Below are 22106 nucleotides of genomic sequence, written 5' to 3' on the forward strand. Positions count from 1 at the left end.
TTCATTGTGCCACTGTCCTTGTCTGTTAAATTGCCTGAAATTATTAGTGTTAGGATTACGATTATTATTATTATTGGAATATTCGTTCCTAGTCCTCTGCTTTTGCTGTTCCCTTTCCTTTCTTTTTTTTTCACCTCGTCTTCTTTAAACATAAATTCAAGTTCCCTTAAAACCTCTTTGAATTCTTCGGTATTTTCATTTTTTCCTACTGTTGCCTGTTGATACTTTACCGGTAATTTCATCCTACACAGACGTATCAGCTCTCCGTTACTGTATGGTTTGTCTAGGCATTGATTCTCTTTGTCCATTGTATCAAAGAATTTTACCACGCTTTTCTCTCCTGAGTTTTCATATGGTGTCATCTGAAGTAACTCGTATTTAATTTTGTTTTGCGCCTCCTTGGACTAATATCTTTCGAGAAATGCTGTTCTGAACTGTAGGTAAGACCTACAGGTAGCCGCGATCTTTTGCATCATCTCTGCTACTGTCCCTGACATGTGTGCACAAATGAAGTCAAGTTTGTTAGCTACGCTCCAGTGGTTTGGTAAGCCTACTTGAAATTGGTCGATGAATGTGCGTGGTTGCAAACTACCGCCTTCTTCCTTGAAATGTTGAAATTTTCTAACTATAAGGAAGTGGTCTGTATCACATCTACTGATAAATCCGGTTTGTGGCTGATTCATGGACTCAAATAATCTGCCACTGCTTGTGTCGTTGTGTTTATTCGCTGGTAATCTACTGCTTGTCTGCCTATTCTCAATTTCCTGACTCATATCCGCGTCATATCGTATCATTGGTGAACAAAAGTGTTGTCCGTGTCTTTCTCCTCTCGTCGTTCGTGTTATAGCACCTGTGCTGCTATTATGTTGTGTCATTGGATTTACTGGTTCAGTTGCCTGTCTTTCGATTGGTATCGGCTGAATGTATGTGTTCCGTTTTTCTGGGTACTGTGCCTGAACCTGTAGCACGTCATGTATTACTTTAATCTGGGTTTTCTGTTTCGACTTCTGTGCGAGTGTTACGTCTAGCCTTGGTTCTACTTGAACATTCTTAGACCGCGTGTGTTCGAGTATTCAATTAATGTTTGACGCGTCTGTTGTTTCGCTACAGATATAATCGGCCTCGATCTTCTCTTCGATAGTTTGTATCAACTCTGTTCTAAGCTTTTCAAACTGATCTTTGTTTTTAAGTTCTATTTTATTAATCCGCTGATCATACTTTTTCAGTACAACCTTTGCGACCTTGCTTTGAATTGCTTGTTCTTCCGAAATTTGTATTGCTACTCGAGTGGCTTTCTTCGTAAAACTTTCCACCTTCTTGTCAACGTTCACGACGTCCAGTTGGACCTTGTCCACGTCAGTGCGTAATTGCTACTGACCTTGTTTTAGTACCTGAATTCTTTCTCTAGATTCTTTCGCGTCTTTGTTTATCTGAGTGATCTGACTATCAATTCTGGCGATCCATTCTTCCGTCTGGATTTTAAACTGTTGGATCTGTGTCTTAATAGCCTGATTGTCCTGTTTCAATTCCTGATTATGCTGTTTCAATTCCTGATACTGTTTTGTTATCTGTGTATTCTGTTTCGTTATACTAGCGTTCATTTTTTGTAACATCTCCATGATCGCGTCCTGTCCTGTAACACTACTTTCTGCTGAACTATGTATTCTCGATCTATTGTTTCCTACTCGGTCAGTTACGTCGGCTATGCTGTGGCGTTTCTAAGTTTGATAACTGAAATAACCCCCTGCTGTCTGTGTTGAGGACTAGTTGCGTTTGTCACTGAACCATTACGTGGCGCAAACAACTCCGCATTCTGCCTTCTCTGTTGTGTATGTCTTGTGTTTGCAGGTACAGTTGCGTCTGTTACGAAATCTTTTCGTTTCGCTCGTAACTCCGCAAAATTCTGTGTCTGCTGTTGGGGCATATTTAGAATGTGTACGATAGTTTCGACGTATTCTAAATGTTTCACCTCTTCCTCACTGTCTACTTCTCTTTGAACGTTAGCTAACTGCCGGTTCATTGACTGTATTGACGTGTATTCTGTCCCTGAATATGCGGCAAATAAACGCGTTTCCTGTGATGGTTTCGCTTCTACTCTTTGCCATTTCCTACGTGGACTGTCTCTTTCTGGCTCAGAATGTGCCCTACTTGGAATTTCATATTCTGGAAATTCGATGTTCTCATCCCTTAGATTCCCATCTGTCTGATGCGTCTCAATTTATCCAAGTCTAACTGAGCCTGCTGATTCTGCAGCTCCCCGACTGTCCTATTCTCTGATTCACCGTCTGTCCTATTTTCAGATTCACCTTCTGTCTTGTTCTCAATAAGCTCGTTTACTTGCTGTCTATCTGGTTGATTCTCCCCCATCTTGTCTACTTGCTGTCTCTCACGTAACCTTTTGGCTTGTGCCCTCGTTAACATGGAAATTCTTTCAACACACCGCAACCCTATCTACAAAACTGTACGACCACTTACCAGTTGGTTTAACCAACAACAACAACAACGTCCTGACTTCTCGGCTAATGGTCTGTCTGCTCTGCTACAGTCTCCAATCTCTACGTGTGCGCTTGCAAAGGGAGAAAAATGTTATTTCTTAATTCTAAATTATATGATGGTGCGTCACACTGCGTCCTTGCGTCACTCTGCGTCTGTGCCTATCACCTGAAAATTCTATGCCCTAACAGCTATACAAAAACAGTAAAAAAATGCTAAATTTTCCAACACAATAACACACGCCCTTTTCCCTACAATTCTACTTTCTTCACTACCTGTATCTATTCCGATCCCAATCTTTGCAAATAGTTACTTAATACATGAAAGAAAGTTCTTCAAAGTGCTACTGCTGCGACCTGCCGTACCAAACTATCCTGACACTTTCCTATCTTGGTAGCTTACCTATTTTACCTATCCTGGCATGGTCGCCATTTTCTAAGGTGTTGGGTTGATCTGTTATCCTGCGCAACGGATTAATCTGAGATGTACACTTTACCCTGTAGCTCCTGCAAGATGCAATTTCCACCCTCACACTACTACAGAAGTCAGACAGACGCTCCTAACGTTCTAAAGAGAAATGCCTGAAAAAACGTTCAGGAATAAATATCTTCTGGAGTTGCCCACTGTAAGGAAATGACACAAAAATTCACAAAATTTCTTACATAACTAGTGGGATACTTGAGTACAGGAGTAGTGCTAGTTAGTGTAAGAAAAACATGAAACTAACGGAAGTTATTATTTATTATGCAAAAATTCTGAGAAATCACAATGGCACTTTTAGTTATGAAATGAACAAGTTATATCCTGGTTCTTTTTGGAATGAGAAGTTACCTCTCAAGGATAGGATTCGCTAATGAAATTTCTAAAGAAAGTTTAAGATGGTTGTTGACTTGGCAGAATGGCTGAGAGGCGCGCCTACTCAACTTGAATAATGATCCTTTAGAATGGTGCTAGGTACGGTCGAGGCTGTTGTGTGTGAAATGCAGTGAAGTGTACTGTTGTGGAGGAAATATGGGGCTCGCAATAGCTGTAGCACTTAATACCATAAGCTGCGATGACTGCTGTCAGCGCCGCTCGCTGCTGACAAATAACTCTTGTTCTATCTGGATTGACCTTCGTGAATCAAACTCTCCCTATGCCTTGATGAAGCCAAGGATTCCCATTCGCCCCTAGTCTAACTATTGGCATGGTACACTGGTCAGATAACCAGTCCACCGTGATGCCACTCAAAATTCGCTCGCAGGCGTTTAACTCTGTCCATTCACACAACACAATAAGTGTGTCGGCCAACACAGTGAACAATGCTTAATCGCAAGGACTCAATATAGAGTAGCACTTCGATTCGCTCTCGACAGAGGCGCTCTCCCAGTGAAGTACTGAGGGGCGACTTGTTCCTCGCTCCAAGAGCAACAACAGAACGGTGCCTCTCAACGCCAGACGTGAAGGGGTATATCTTTCGGTCTCTTCCATTATTCCTTCAGCTCAAGGCGTCAGAAATATCGTCTGCCAATCAGCATTGCTCTTCTAAAACAGGAGAATGACGTTTCGTTTAAGGCGACCAATCCGGAAACCTGTAGCATTGGCGTTTCGCGTTTGCTGTCTCCCTGTGAAAATCTCTGAAACTGCGTGGTATGTGTAAAGAATTCATAGGCTGGCCACTCCCACAGAATGTAGCTGAATTTACTTTTAAGCCTAACACGGGGTCGTTCCCCCTTCTCACTCGGGCCCACTCTGTCTGCTACACTGGCGGTCACCGGCCAACATAGGCTGGGTCATCCTCTGAAGGGACCGGCGTCCCGTTGTGCGGCTTCTCTCCCGAACTAAAAGCTTCTGTGACCATCATGTCTGGAATGTATGTGTGCACCAGCCTTGAGTATTTCAACCATGGTGCACGTACTTGTTAATTGCATATAGTTTACATGAATTCATACAACTTTGACTTTATCTTATCGAGTTTGGGTTCGAGTGAAGCATCTTGATGTGCGGAATGTGATTGTGAGGGCGGAATATGTAAGCAATGAAGGACAGGAGACCACGACGTCATACAAGTTGCCTCTTATTAGCTACCAAAATATTATTGCTCGCCTTATTGATGTAGTTTCGCAAGCCGAATATCTAAAATCTCTCTGTGACTTCTGCTGAAATTTAAAAACCCGACACCGAGCGAGATGCAGCAGTGGGTAGCACACTAGACTTGCATTCGGGTGGACGACAGTTCAAACCTGCGTTTGGCCATCTAGTCTTAGGTTTCCTGTGATTTCCCTAAAACACTCCATTCAAATGCTCTTATGGTTCCTCGGAAAGTCTGCTGCCGATTTCCTTCCTCATCCTTGACACAGTCTGAGCTTGTGCTCCGTCTCTAATAACCTTGATGTCGACGGGACGGTAAACCCAACCTACCTTACTTCCTTTCTTGGAAATCCAGCGTCATTGTCATTTTGTATTTCTCATACCGGCACCTCTGCTATTTAGATACTTTGAGTTTCTTTTTCTGTCGCCTTTCTATGGTAATAAACACAGCACAAGCGTCTAATCAAAGATGGGGTCCTTAGAAATCTACGTGAGCCCTGAGACAACGTGTGGATATGCGAATACCCATGCGTACAAGTGTTGTTTTCTTTTCTGCAGATTTTTGTGCATGTCTTTCCATTGCCGGCGTCTGCAGCTGCGCATGAGGAAAGAGGCGTCGTATAAACGTACCTCAAAGAAGATGGGGAGGTGGTCGTAATTTCAGAAATTTGCACCTCAGCCGTCGTCAGGGCTGAGTCGCTAAGCTATGTTCATCATCAACTGGACGTGGATGCCAACGGTGCGCTATATATTCCCCCTTGTGCGTGTTAATCGTGGGATTCTTCTCTTAGCGCACAGTCGCATAGAATTATGCAGATTTATGCTGCTGCTTTACTTCTCGCACATCACTGACACGGTCCAGTGGTAAGATAACAGTTCCAGCAATTACCGTTTCCTACAACGTGCACCCATATTTCCACATTGTTGTTACATCCATATTGCCATATTGCTGTTGTTTGCTCTGATACCCTCATTCGAATGTCACGTCCATATGCCCAAGACTGCCCGCAAGTAAAACGACTGTCCAACGAGTTTTGAGTGAGATTTGATACAACAGCAACCCAGAATAAACCTGTAGCGCAGTGGTTAACAAAGAATTTTAATGCTTATGACGCTTTAGCATGTATCAGAGACCATTCGCACTGCAGTAACCACAGAATACCTAACACATAGGCATTTCTTGAGCAATGCAGCCATTGAGACAGTAGTAAATTAAACATCCTTGCCGTTTTTATTATTGCTTCCGCCACCGTCGCGCCTCGCCTCAGATCCCAGTCGACAGTAATCGTAGAAAACCGGTGTGTGCAGGGTGGAATGCTGCCACATAAATAGGGATAGCGCTAGAAGTCCGTTCAACACTAGTCGTTTAACTCTCCTCGCTAATCGTTAAACTGTTCGGTTTTTCGCTCTCTCTCTCTCTCTCGCTTTTTTTTTTTTTTTTTCACCTACATGTTTTGCCCCCCATGGGGCCTCCTGCATCCTCGCTGGGAACCGATCTCGCCAACCGCTCGGTGGAGCCCTGGTCACTGTCTATGTGTTAGAAACGAATAAATTTGCTGGAAAAAATTACATCTCTTCATATTAATGACGTCATAGTAAATTCTACAAGCTTTGCAGTTTTATCGATTTCCATTCAAAGCTATTGTACCTGTAAGAAATACCACACAAAGGGACATAAACCACACGCTAAGCCAGCAACATATTACCATATTGTGTGGTATCACAGTAAGGTTCTGATAGCTGTGGCACAGAGCTCCGAAAAATGCGCTCCTAGGTACCTCACCAGTAAACGTATTTCCCCTGCAGGGTAGTGCACCCCTCAAACTCTGATGCATAGTGTATACCCGCGAACACCGAGTTAGCAATGGCCGAGAAAAGTGCATATTTATAGGTGTAATCATCTATAGCTAATTTGATGGCGGCAGAAATCACTGACACCAATATCAAACTAAGGTCTGCCCGCCCACGATGATAACGGCAAAATAGATCTCAATGAGCCTGTGAGAATATCTGCTATAGCTATATACCTATATTGCGCTGAACTGCCCCTTGCATTCGCTGCAGGTTTAATGAGTCAATGAGAATCCAATAGTTTATAGAACTCGAGCGACCGGGTCATCACCAAATCCCAGACTGGGAAAGAAAGAGCAGCCCAACACTACGCCACGCCAAACGACAAGGTACTGTAGAGAAATTGGCATTATTTAACTAGTGTGCGTGTGTTATCGTCTCCGCTGCGAAGGAATTGATGGCGGGCACATGAGGAACTCAGTCAATGAAGGAGTGAACATCCAGCCACAGTAAGCCAAAAAATTGTTATTCAACCATTTTAGGACCACTGCATCGTACGACAGTCAGCATGCAGTCGATCTCAGAGCTGGGGAACGTCTCTTTCCGGACCACAAGTGGTTGCAGTTAGAAAACATTTCTATATTTGTTGAAACAACTGTTGGGAGTACTTTAATATATTTCTTTAGTTAAAAAGTACGTGTTTTGATATTCCAAAATTACACTTCTTCTGGTATAATATCGATACAAAAGAAGGGTATTTTGTTTTAATATGCAAAACTGGTAGAAGCTAGCAACCGTAATTTGATGGCCAAAAGCAGATGTACGACCAATTTACTTTCATAACAAAAAATAAAAACATCTACAGCCGTCCTTATGATTTTATTTTATTTTGTCGCCACCAGTTTCGGCGCTTCATTGCGTCATCTTCAGGCTGTTTTGATGCGCTACAGGTTGATACGATCCCCATTTTAATATTTTTGTGGGATCTGAAATTTAAAAACCTCTCTCACACCGGCCTGATTTAGCTTCACTGATCAGGATAGTAAAAAAACATGCGTATATTAAGGAAATTTTCATTCACAAAGCCGGCTTATCACATACACACAGTTCAATACTGTTCTATCCTGATTAAATTGAGCTTATATTCCATAAGGCAGTGAAGCAATTTCGAAGTCTCGGTGCGACGAAAATTGTCATTCGATCTCCTGAAAACATTTGTTATAATTATTAACTTTCGGTGATCACGTGGGGAAGACTAGTAAGACCGTGTTAGCCCATTTATTGAAAGTAATAAACTGGATATCTTGAGCGTACAAAACGGCAGGTTCGTCCAGTCTAAATCAGACGTTCCCCACTGATCCCGTGCAACACAGCGCAGTGAGCAGACACTGTCAATAATAATCAGTTAAATAATACGCGAACACACTTACTTTAGTTTAGTTCATGTATTAAATTCCTTCTCATACAGAACTTCATCAAGATGGCGACTAGCTCAACAATACATACATATACATCTTCGTTCTTTCACGGCTAATCGGTAATATCTGAATCATTCTTTTCATAAGAGAAAACAAAGCAGAGAAGCTATTCCATGGAGTAAATGCACGCTCCAAGGAATAATAGGGCTTGAAACTACTTTGCATTGATAATCATCGTATATTAAAGTTTAGGAATCGGTAAGATAAGAAGAGATATTTCGAGATATGTACTGAGTTATATTAATATATAAAATTTCTGAAAATATCGCGGAGAGACCGCTGCAAGAGACATTACATCGCCCCTCGCAGCGAGCAAAGTTGATATGTATCCTCTTTGGGAGCTAACTATTGGCTTAGCTAACTCGTTAGAATTTGTGGAACATACGTTCCTATAAATTTTAAGAAGTTAGTAAGATTTTTTCATTACAAGAATTGAAAAAGATTTGGTATAGGTAACACCGATCTTCGTTACCTAGATACTTAGCTGTTGCTTTCACGTGTACTGGGGCATACCCGCATCCCACGTACACAACAAAGGAAGATGGACTTATATAGTCGTTAATCAGGTCTACCTAGTCAGGAACTGGCCTTCACAGGTAAACCCTGGAAAACCTGGAGGCTTAGATCCCAACTAGGTATCACAGATGATAAGAAAGACAGAATAATTTAGAAATTTGAGAGGTATTCTACAATTCATAGGAAAGATAAAATCTGCCTCATAGCCAAAAAAAAAAAAAAAAAAAAAAAACTTTACACATGTAAATTTTTTCAATCTTCTGAAAAATTTTTCTTCATCGATGTCTTATTCAACTGCGGTGAAACTGATCGAACAGGAACATGGGACACGGCACGGAGGACAGGCGTCGCATTGGCGTACCGGACAAGAGACGTAACGGATTTGAGAGACCAGAAGGAACCTCAGGAACAGATACTCAGGATTGTGGCATGAAACAATCGAAATTCATCTAAGGAATGGTCAACTATTAAAGATTCCTGGAAGAGAAGGGGTAGTCGAATTTCTCCAGATTCATTTTGAACTCAAATATGGACCTGATCCATCCGATCTTCCATCTGAGGAATGGGAAAATCCATTCGTCTTATACTTTCCACACTTAGGTGTCTTAATCGATACTGTAGTTGCACAATATCACAACTCCAGATCGGAAAACAATTTTGAAAACATGAATAATTTCATCCATCTTCTTGAGTAAGCCGAAAGGTTCTAATCCTGGTTTAATTTTTTTTGTGTGTGTGTGTGTTTCGTTGCCTTTTCCAGGTGGAAGTAGATCTGAATCTTTCCCAATTTGGTTTCAAGTACGAATGTGGATAGCATGTCAGAATATTAAAAACTTTATTACACTCCTGGAAATTGAAATAAGAACACCGTGAATTCATTGTCCCAGGAAGGGGAAACTTTATTGACACATTCCTGGGGTCAGATACATCACATGATCACACTGACAGAACCACAGGCACATAGACACAGGCAATAGAGCATGCACAATGTCGGCACTAGTACAGTGTATATCCACCTTTCACAGCAATGCAGGCTGCTATTCTCCCATGGAGACGATCGTAGAGATGCTGGATGTAGTCCTGTGGAACGGCTTGCCATGCCATTTCCACCTGGCGCCTCAGTTGGACCAGCGTTCGTGCTGGACGTGCAGACCGCGTGAGACGACGCTTCATCCAGTCCCAAACATGCTCAATGGGGGACGGATCCAGAGATCTTGCTGGCCGGGGTAGTTGACTTACACCTTCTAGAGCACGTTGGGTGGCACGGGATACATGCGGACATGCATTGTCCTGTTGGAACAGCAAGTTCCCTTGCCGGTCTAGGAATGGTAGAACGATGGGTTCGATGACGGTTTGGATGTACCGTGCACTATTCAGTGTCCCCTCGACGATCACCAGTGGTGTACGGCCAGTGTAGGAGATCGCTCCCCACACCATGATGCCGGGTGTTGGCCCTGTGTGCCTCGGTCGTATGCAGTCCTGATTGTGGCGCTCACCTGCACGGCGCCAAACACGCATACGACCATCATTGGCACCAAGGCAGAAGCGACTCTCATCGCTGAAGACGACACGTCTCCATTCGTCCCTCCATTCACACCTGTCGCGACACCACTGGAGGCGGGCTGCACGATGTTGGGGCGTGAGCGGAAGACGGCCTAACGGTGTGCGGGACCGTAGCCCAACTTCATGGAGACGGTTGCGAATGGTCCTCGCCGATACCCCAGGAGCAACAGTGTCCCTAATTTGCTGGGAAGTGGCGGTGCGGTCCCCTACGGCACTGCGTAGGATCCTACGGTCTTGGCGTGCATCCGTGCGTCGCTGCGGTCCAGTCCCAGGTCGACGGGCACGTGCACCTTCCGCCGACCACTGGCGACAACATCGATGTACTGTGGAGACCTCACGCCCCACGTGTTGAGCAATTCGGCGGTACGTCCACCCGGCCTACCGCATGCCCACTATAGGCCTTCGCTCAAAGTCCGTCAACTGCACATACGGTTCACGTCTACGCTGTCGCGGCATGCTATTAGTGTTAAAGACTGCGATGGAGCTCTGTATGCCACGGCAAACTGGCTGACACTGACGGCGGCGGTGCACAAATGCTGCGCAGCTAGCGCCATTCGACGGCCAACACCGCGGTTCCTGGTGTGTCCGCTGTGCCGTGCGTGTGATCATTGCTTGTACAGCCCTCTCGCAGTGTCCGGAGCAAGTATGGTGGATCTGACACACCGGTGTCAATGTGTTCTTTTTTCCATTTCCAGGAGTGTATTTGAGACAGTTTCAAAAAAATTATATCATATTCATACATGATTACAATAAAATTTTGCTGAAAGAGAACTTTTAATTAAGTCTTGCTGCATGACCTCTCCAGCTGAAATTAATCTTTGTTAGTAGTGATTGACGATCAAATTTTTCTCTTTTATACTCCGATTGCCGCATTTCCTCATGAGCATATATGAATGCAATATAACAATAAACAAATCCAACTGGAAAATGACACATCAGTATAAATTCAATGAAGAACTTTCCTATTAACTCTAATTGTATAAACACACACTAAACTAATTAATTAAATTCTCATGAATAGAATTTAGCTCGCGCCAAAAAAAAAAAAAAAAAAAAAAAAAAAAAAAAAAAAAAAAAACAGCGAGTCTTTATGTCTGTGGACAGTTGCAATCGATTCTAATTTCCTAACGCGGTCATTTTTTCTCCTGTGAACCGTCAGTTTACAAACACTAACTTCACACCCAAGCTCCGTATTCGATCATATAGTTTCAGTAGACTTATTATCACTGGAGTTTAACACTCCCGGAATGTATATTATTTCACACGCACAAGCTTCTTTGGTGATCATCGCGTAGACAGATAACCCGTAAGTCTTTACAGCAGCAATAGCTAAGTTCCACTTACTTTTCTAAATATTCCTGTACTATCACAGAAGCAATCGCTTACTGTTCATGAAACGATCACAGATGCTTGACATGCTGTCATTTAACCTATCACAGTAGCTGAGGCGTACTGTACGTCGCACTTCAATTTTTTTTTCAACACCCAAATACTTCATACAGACTTTTCATTTAATTTGACACACTTTCCTTAAAAGTACCTCTTTAGGTCTACATGGGGAAATAATCCATTTATTCTTCCAGAATCCGGATATGCTAATAAATACTCACCGGGATTCGGTATATCAACTATTATACATGGACCTGTATAGATTAGATTCCATTTTCTGATGGTCTTCTTCTACCTTGATGACTTGATGTGTCTTCTTAAAAGAATTTTCTGTCCGATATTGAAAGTCTGAATCCGTTTGATGTTTCTATCATGGATTTTCTTTCGCTGTCTTGCTTTCTCCGTAATATTAATGAGAGCATTACGAATTTTTTCTTCCCATGACATTTTGGTGCCCTCGAGCTTAGGCAAGTTATCTACCCAAAAGTTTCTTTCGTTATCTGTGAACATCAGTTCATTCGGGGTAAAGTTTTTAGAACTATGTTGTAAATTATTATAAATCTGCTCAAATTCGGTCAAATAGTTTATCCAAGTAGTTTGTTTATCATGACAGTACGTTCTCATGAATCTGTTTAGTTCTCGGAAAACCCGTTCAATTAAAATCCCTTGTGGATGATAGCAAGATGTAAATATCTGTTTTATTCCTAGTTGTGATACTAATTTTCTCCATAAATATCAAGTAAATATCTTCGCATTGTCAGAGATTATCGATTTTGGAATTCCTGCATGAGGAATGTGGTCATTTACAAACTTTACTGCGGCAGCTCTTGCAGTTGCTGATTTTATAGGATATAATTTAACATATTTTGTAAACACGTCACAGAATCCAATAATGTACTTAACACCACCTCTGGCTCTAGGAAGTGGTCCACAAATATCACATGATATAAGTGATCTTGGTGCTTCAGGTATTATTGAGTGAAGCGCAATTTTATTTCCTTTGTTGTCGGGCTTAGCCTTTTGACAGAAAACACATTTCTGTATGACTTTGTGCACTTTTCGCCTTATATTTGGGAAGTAACAATAATATCTAATCTTATTAGCACAGTTTACAACACCAACATGACCCCAGGTCAAATGTGTAAACCAAATTAATCGTTCTTCTATTCTTCGGGTATGCAGACACACCACTTTGGATTCTCAGTCTTCCCAGACTTAAAAAATAAAATATTATTCACAAGCCGGTAGTATTCCAAACTGACCGTAGGATTTTGTTGATTGAGTTGTCGTATTACAGCATTCCATCGCCGATTCTTCTTCTGAAGCTGAGCCATTGTCTTACATAAGTGAATATAATATAACGTGTAATTATTTTCTTGAAGAAGAAGCACTGGAAATTCTGCCTTATTTTTTACATCCATCTCAGGTGTTATTCCTTCTGGAGATCTTGACAACGCGTCAGCTTTAATATATTCTTTTCCGGCTACATGAATCATTTGAAACTGATATTCTTGCAGCGGCAGCGCCCACCCTGACAAGCGAGGATGCAGCAACTTACAACTTTGTAAAAAGGTTAGTGATTGGTGGTCACAATAAACGGTTATCCTTGAGCCATATACATAATAATTAAACCTTTTCAAAGACCAAATAACTGCTAAAGCTATCAATTCCGTAGTGGTATATGCTCTATCACAGGTGGATAAAACTCTGCTAGCAAATGCAATTGGACAAAAGGTTTTTACACCATCGATATACTTAATTTGAAATAAACAAGATCCTAATCGCACATCTGATGAATCAGTGGCTAAACAGAATTAGACATTCATATCAGGGTGGTATAATAACAGAGGATTTATCAGTTGATCCTTAATTTCACAAAAAGCCTTTTGACAATCATTAGACCATTTCCATGGTACATCTTTCCTCAGGAGCCGGTTTAGTGCTTCAGAGTTCATTACTTGAGTTTTAATAAATCGACGGAAAAATGAAGCCAAGCCTATAAAGCCTTTCAGTTGTCTTCTGTTTCTTGGGGTTGGAAAATTTTTAATCGCACTAATCTTCGCTACTGTTGGAAGAATGCCTTTTGCATTAATCGTATGTCATAATAATTTAATTCTCTGTAGAGAAAAATGGGATTTTTTTTAGATTTGCTGTTATACCAGTTTGTTTGAACACAGCAAAAATCCTCATAATAAGTTGTACATGTTCCTCCCAAGTTTTAGAGGCAATTAATAAATCGTCCACAAAAATTGTTATTTTATTATGTATTTCTGGTCCAAGGGCATAGTCTAACGCTGAAATAAAAACTCCAGAGCTGATATTGAGACCAATCGGAACGACCTTGAACTGATAGCTTCTCCCTCCATATATAAAAGCAGTATATTTTCTTGAGTCCTTGTCTAACTGGACTTGCCAGAACGAACTTCTCAAATCAATACTGGTTAAATAGGATACATCTTGAAATTTCTGTAGTAACTCATCGATGTTCTCCGGATGTGTGCGCACAGGTGCTATAATTTTGTTAATTTCCCTTGCATCTAATACTAATCGAACTTTTCCTCCTGGATTTGGAGGAGAACAATATGGGCTGTTCGACGGTTCAATAAGATTCCAGTTTAACATTTTTTGTATCTCTTCCTGAACTGGTTGTTTTAATCGCCTGGGAATGGGATAATGTGTGCGGCAAAATGTCTTATGGGGCTTAATCTGTAATGTACAAACATATTCACTAATAATTCCGGGTTTTTCATCGAAAACTGACTCATATTCTATTAATATATTGAATAATTGTTCCCTCTTACTATCCGTTAGACAATCTGACTCAGCAATTTTCAGTTCGACTGTTTCTCTGAAATCCTCTACTTGAATTGACTTGATCGGTAGTTGGTACAATTTATTATTTTTAGCACAAATCAACTGCACAGCAGCACCACGGAAATATCGCTCATACACTGCCTCCTTTCTCAGAAAGATCAGTGTAACAAATTGATCTTCGATTTTTAAATGCAACTTTCCTTCTACCAAGTCCAACTTGCAATTGCAGGCTCGCAAAGTTCCAATGCCAAGAATACAATCTACTAACAACTTTTCCACTACAAGGAATGTGCATTGTTTAGCTACATTTCCCAATTTTATCTCTATAAGCGTTTGTATCTTGACGATCAGGGATTTTGCTTCCACTGTACCTATGACTCTGCAATTTTGTACTGGTAGGACAGGTATTTCCTTAATTTTACTTATTCTGCGAAACAAAGTTCCGGATACTACATCTGTAGATGAAGCTGTGTCCAATACAACATTGGTTAAAATTCCTCCCACTTCTGTGATGATCTCAGACACAGAAACCCTTTTATCTTCGACTACACAGGCCTCTAAGTCTCTCGTCAATTCATCTGTCATTAATTCGCCTTCATTATATCTCAACATTGCCACGGAATTAATTTCGTTTAACACAGGTTTGCCTCTTTTGTATTCCCCGGCCGACTTTACGGAGCATAAAGCGACCCTCTTCAGTTTAAATGTCGATTATTATTTCTTCTTAAATCATCTACTACATCTGTTATGATTGGTTGTTGATGATGACTGGTTGTGTTATTTGCTTCAAACCGAAGGTCAGAATTTCTGAACGCATTATTATTGTTTGAGAACTGCTGGTTCTGAAAATATCTTGCATTTCCAAACATTGGGTTGTATCAGCGGCCTGTTCGATTGTCTCTGAACCTGCCCATCGCAGCACTGTTGTTGAAATTTTCATTTCCGTTGCAATTGCTTCCGTTGAATCTGTGACTATTCCTAGTATAATAAATATTAAATCCGTTTCCGTTCCGGTTTGCGTTTGGCGCCTCAATCGGTCTCCTCTGCATAACCGGTTGTCTTGGCCGATGTTCATTTTCCTCGATCATATCTACAGTGTCAAGCGTAGTCATGAAAGAGTCAAGGTCATGCTCATTAATATACAGCATTCTATTTCTGATGCTGACCGGAAGTCGAGATTTTAATATGGCAATCACGTCTTGTAGAGGCATAGGCTTATCCCAATACTTCGATTTATTTATCTACACTCCTGGAAACTGAAATAAGAACACCGTGAATTCATTGTCCCAGGAAGGGGAAACTTTATTGACACATTCGTGGGGTCAGATACATCACATGATCACACTGATAGAACCACAGGCACATAGACACAGGCAACAGAGCATGCACAATGTCGGCACTAGTACAGTGTATATCCACCTTTCGCAGCAATGCAGGCTGCTATTCTCCCATGGAGACGATCGTAGGGATGCTGGAAGTAGTCCTGTGGAACGGCTTGCCATGCCATTTCCACCTGGCGCCTCAGTTGGACCAGCGTTCGTGCTGGACGTGCAGACCGCGTGAGACGACGCTTCATCCAGTCCCAAACATGCTCAATGGGGGACAGATCCGGAGATCTTGCTGGCCAGGCTAGTTGACTTACACCTTCTAGAGCACGTTGGGTGGCACGGGATACATGCGGACGTGCATTGTCCTGTTGGAACAGCAAGTTCCCTTGCCGGTCTAGGAATGGTAGAACGATGGGTTCGATGACGGTTTGGATGTACCGTGCACTATTCAGTGTCCCCTCGACGATCACCAGTGGTGTACGGCCTTTGTAGGAGATCGCTCCCCACACCATGATGCCGGGTGTTGGCCCTGTGTGCCTCGGTCGTATGCAGTCCTGATTGTGGCGCTCACCTGCACGGCGCCAAACACGCATACGACCATCATTGGTACCAAGGCAGAAGCGACTCTCATCGCTGAAGACGACACGTCTCCATTCGTCCCTCCATTCACACCTGTCGCGACACCACTGGAGGCGGGCTGCACGATGTTGGGGCGTGAGCGGAAGACGGCCTAACGGTGTGCGGGACCGTAGCCCAGCTTCATGGAGACGGTTGCGAATGGTCCTCGCCGATACCCCAGGAGCAACAGTGTCCCTAATTTGCTGGGAAGTGGCGGTGCGGTCCCCTACGGCACTGCGTAGGATCCTACGGTCTTGGCGTGCATCCGTGCGTCGCTGCGGTCCAGTCCCAGGTCGACGGGCACGTGCACCTTCCGCCGACCACTGGCGACAACATCGATGTACTGTGGAGACCTCACGCCCCACGTGTTGAGCAATTCGGCGGTACGTCCACCCGGCCTACCGCATGCCCACTATAGGCCTTCGCTCAAAGTCCGTCAACTGCACATACGGTTCACGTCTACGCTGTCGCGGCATGCTATTAGTGTTAAAGACTGCGATGGAGCTCCGTATGCCACGGCAAACTGGCTGACACTGACGGCGGCGGTGCACAAATGCTGCGCAGCTAGCGCCATTCGACGGCCAACACCGCGGTTCCTGGTGTGTCCGCTGTGCCGTGCGTGTGATCATTGCTTGTACAGCCCTCTCGCAGTGTCCGGAGCAAGTATGGTGGGTCTGACACACCGGTGTCAATGTGTTCTTTTTTCCATTTCCAGGAGTGTACTTCTTTAAAGACCCACGTGAAAAGGAAAAAGGTAATACCTCCTACCTTAAACGATCTCGTACTCCTTCGGACCAGCATTTGGATAAAAATGCTCGTTCAAAATCTTCATGTGTGTCCCAAGTTGATATCATATCAGATGCCCATATAGCTCCTGACCCCTGAATATAACCAGTCACGAAACTAACCTTTTGCCACTGTTTCCAATTATTTGGCAATACTCCCCTAAAACTTGTTATGAGCACTGCGGGATGAACATTTTTCTTGTCTTGGTTGTAGATGTGGAATTGACGTTGTTTCAGCATTTTCTCCTCAGAATTGCTTTTACAATTACAGGCATTATGACTACCCTCATAGTGTCGTGGTTGATGTTGATTGCAAAATACGAACGTGTGCACTAATGTCCCTGTCTGTTCTTGATCGGGTAAATAATGTAGCTTCATTGATAGATCTTGTCATGGGTTCATTTCCTTGCGTGGAACACAAATCTTCTCGAGATAGATTTAAAGATCTCTCAATGTTTTCTTTCCATTGTTTGAGTTCTTCGCCTAGTTGTTCTCTGGCTTCTCGCAAAACTTTATTAAATAAATTTTCTTCAGAATTCTCGGTCATAGATTGTATAGCTGTTCTGACGGTTTGTTCAATATTGTCTGAAGAAATCAGACTTAACAGCGAGAATTTTGCCGCGAGAATGTTTACCTTATGATCAACCTCGTCTTGTCTCTTCTTTATGTTATTTATGGATTTATCCAAATTTATCCGAATTTTTGATGTCGTTTCGAATTTTGTCTTGTGATTGTCACAAATCCTGCATATCTTCTGACATCTCATTCACTTGTTGCTTTAATTCATCTTGAACGTCAACTAAAACTGGAATTACCGCCACAGAACATTGCATCTGTTCTTGTACTTGAAGTATCTGTGGGATTGACTCGACCTGCTCTTTAATAGTATCAAGCTTAATAGCAACGTACTCGGATAGCTCTAGGCGTAACTTCTTCGCATTTTCATTACACTGTTGAGTGACTTGCTGAATTTGAGCAGCTAATTTTAATTCTGTCTTTTCATTCTGAATTTTCAATTCTTCCGCAGTTTTATTTAATTTATCATCAAGTTTCTGAAAACTCTCTACTAATTTATTATTTAATTCCGCTTGATAAGCTTCTAATTCCTCATTCAACTTTGTTTGATTAGCTAGTAATTGCTCCTGGACTTTCATTTGATTAGCTGCTAATTGTTCATTCATTTCCCTTTATTCTCTATTTGCGCTATAGTTAAGTCTGTAACATTTTTGGCTAACAGTATTAACGGCTGCATGATTACGGTCAATGGGTTTATTTCGTCCTGCTCAGATGACATCCTTGTGGGGCCTGACTAATGCTGCCGCTAGGCACTACTTCAGTTAAGCTAGCGTCTAATGTTTCACTAACCTCAAAAACAGTTGAGGGCTGTTGTGATTCGCTTTGCTGTTGCATTGCCATTTTATAAGCCGCCCTAGTAAGAACCATTAATACACAGAACAATAAATATATAAAGTCACTCGCATCTGAGGTAATAATGTAACTGATCTAAACTTTGCATAATATTCACTTCCTATCTAACGTTCAACCTAACAGTCACTCAATCAATATGATTCAAAAAAATATTCAAATTACACCGCTAGACATTTAAATAGTTATTCTAACTACACATATCAAATTTATAGTGAAAATATCTGTCACTACACAAGTATTAAAATTTCAATCTACAAAAATTTAATTGTATATTGTCTGGCCTGAGCGACGTTCTCGTAGGTTGTGGCGAAATTGTGATTTCTGGAACAGGCCTCGTCTTCTTTTCTCTCGTGCACATGCAACATAAAATTGATGTTTAAGTAATGCTCAAAAATGTGTCCTGTCACAGTGTAGCCAAAATTAATATTGTGGGATCTGAAATTTAAAAACCTCTCTCACACCGGCCTGATTTAGCTTCACTGATCAGGATAGTAAAAAAACATGCGTATATTAAGGAAATTTTCATTCACAAAGCCGGCTTATCACATACACACAGTTCAATACTGTACTATCCTGATTAAATTGAGCTTAAATTCCATAAGGCAGTGAAGCAATTTCGAAGTCTCGGTGCGACGAAAATTGTCATTCGATCTCCTGAAAACATTTGTTATAATTATTAACTTTCGGTGATCACGTGGGGAAGACTAGTAAGACCGTGTTAGCCCATTTATTGAAAGTAATAAACTGGATATCTTGAGCGTACAAAACGGCAGGTTCGTCCAGTCTAAATCAGACGTTCCCCACTGATCCCGTGCAACACAGCGCAGTGAGCAGACACTGTCAATAATAATCAGTTAAATAATACGCGAACACACTTACTTTAGTTTAGTTCATGTATTAAATTCCTTCTCACACAGAACCTCATCAAGATGGCGACTAGCTCAACAATACATACATATACATTTTCATTCTTTCACGGCTAATCGGCAATATCTGAATCATTCTTTTCATAAGAGAAAACAAAGCAGAGAAGCTATTCCATGGAGTAAATGCACGCTCAAAGGAATAATAGGACTTGAAACTACTTGGCATTGATAATCATCGTATATTAAAGTTTAGGAATCGGTAAGATAAGAAGAGATATTTCGAGATATGTACTGAGTTATATAATTTATAATGAAAATATCGCAGAGGAACCGCTGCAAGAGACATTACACCATGTATAACCCATCAGTTGCCAGCATTACTGGATTCGCAAATAATGCGACAGCACTCCAACCATCAACTGTCAACTCAAGTTGACAGTTTATACACAAGAATCACAAATAAAACAGCAATGATCGCAGTGCAGAAAAAAAACCAGTCCTTCTTACAAAGTGAACGACTCACTATCGTTACAGAACTTCTCCCCCTGTACATCAAAATCCCCCTTAGCGATCGAGCACCATGTATCGATAAGCAGATTCTATAAATACCAATTATTACAACTTCGGTACACGAAGGATCTCGTTAAGCCCCTCAAAAAGACTTCGGCATTTTTGATTTTTCCGTGAGAGCAGCGATGGGTTAAGGTGCGTGATTAGCAAGACCTTTACTCCTACTTTATAAGTTAACACCTTGGTAATATCTTTGTCATACGCCTTCTTGCGTAAAATGGCTTCGGTGGTCAATGTTGTTAGAGCTTGTCTTATTTTGGCGTCTAAACTGGTGCTTGTGATGTTACACTTAGTAATTGAATTGACCCATTCATTTTTCTCTTGGTCAGAAGACATCAACTCACTCGGAGTGAAACCGATAGGCAGGAGTTGTAGATTATTCACTATTTCCTCGAAAGGTGACACAAAGTCAACTCAGCGAGTGTACTGATTTGGTACACATGTACGAATGAAACGATTAAACTTCTTGAAGATTCCTGCAGTCGGGTTCGACTGGGGCTAAATTTTGAGATAAGGATTTGCCTAATTTGATGACTAGCAAGGAAAAGTCTACATCTTTTGCTAACAAAGTTAGATCCATTGTCTGACAGAACTGATTCAGGTCTTCCGAATCTAGGAAAGTAGTCACATTCTAAACGATTGATGATTGGTTGAGTGTTTAAGACTAATAATGTACAATTTAAAATGTTTGGTAAATAGATCGATGACAGCTACAAGGTACCTTAGTCCTCCACGACCTCGTGGGAGTGATCCTGCCAAATCTATGCCTAGTATTTGTCTAGGTTTCTCTGTGATGATAGGATTGAAAGGCAGTATATTCGAAAGATTACAAGGTTTTGCCTTTTGACAAATAACACAGTGTTTTAAGAGCTTATGAATTCTGCTGTGAAGGTTAGGGATGTAGCAGTACTTTGCTATTTTATGCTTACACTTTTCTGGACCAAAGTGTCCCCATGAAATATATGTATATCAGGGTAAGTGTTCTACATCGTGTTGCGGAATGCATACAAGCCAATTTTCTGATGACAGTGATGTTCGGTGAAAAAGAAATTGATTATCCAATTTGTAATATTTGCACATGCGATGGATAGGATTAGTTTTGAGAATTTGTTTCACTCCTCTCCATTTTCGATCAGTTTCCATTTTGACAATCTGGTTACAAAGATCAAGAAAATATTTGCGATGTACTGGATCCTTCATCAAAAGAATTCCGTAATTTGAGATTTGTTCCAAAAGTTCAGTACTGTCAGAAGAGCCATCAGGCATGCAAGATAGAGCATCTGTAACAATGTTGCCTTTGCCTTTTATGTAGATTATTTCGAAATCATATTCCTCCAAGAAAAGACACCACCTCGTTAAGCGAGAAAGTGGGAGTTTACACGGCAGAAGAAAACTAAGAGGCTGATGATCAGAAAAAGGTTTGATTGTCTTGCCATTGATGAAGTAGTTGAATCTCTTGGAAGCCCAGACTACTGCAAGAGCTTCCAATTCAGTAACAGAGTAGGATAGTTCAGTTTCTGTAAGAACCCTACTAGCAAAACAAATTACTCTGATTTCCTAATTTCCATTCCCTTCATGGATCTGGAAGAGACACGCGTAATCCTTGAAAACTAGCATCAGATGACACAAAATATTCCTTTTCCACATCTGAATGATGAAGAGTGTTGCTATTGAACAAAGCTTCTTTGATATCGAGGAATGCCTTTTGACAGTCGTCAGTCCAATTCCACTGAGTATTTTGCCTTAACAATTTCAATAAATAGGGTTGTTCATGACTTGCTTTGGTAAGAATCTTCTGAAGAACGAAGTGAGTCTGACATAATCTTTAAGTTGTTGTTTTGAAAATGGGATGGAAAATTTTTTAATTGCACTTAGCTTAGCCGGATCAGGACGGATTCCATCAGATAAAATGACGTGTCCTAGGAATTTTATTTCGGCTTGGCCGAAGTGACTTCTGCAAGTCGGCAGTGTCTCTGTATTCCAGGAATCGCTGAAACACTTTCTGTATTAGTTCGACGTGGTCTTCCCAGGTTTCAGTAGCAATTAAAAGATCATCAACGCAGAAAGTGACTTCATCAAGAAGATTTGGACCAATAACATGATCTAGGGCAGAGATGAATGCTCCAGAACTAACATGCAATACAAAAGGCATCACCTGAAATCGATAAGATCTGCCGGCGAAGATAAATACCGTATACTTTCGTGAGTTAGGATTTAGTCTCGCTTGCCAATATGACACTTCAAATCTATGCTACTCAAATATTTAAGTCCATAAAATCTCTGCAGGTGTTCTTCAATCGCTTCAGGTCTCATTCGTTCTGGTACAATAATTTTATGCATCAAATATGAGTCGTACTGTGTTATCCTGTTTCAGAACCGTGAAGGGGCTACTATATG

The sequence above is a fragment of the Schistocerca serialis genome, chromosome 7 (assembly GCF_023864345.2).
Source record: "Schistocerca serialis cubense isolate TAMUIC-IGC-003099 chromosome 7, iqSchSeri2.2, whole genome shotgun sequence".
NCBI lineage: Eukaryota > Metazoa > Arthropoda > Insecta > Orthoptera > Acrididae > Schistocerca > Schistocerca serialis.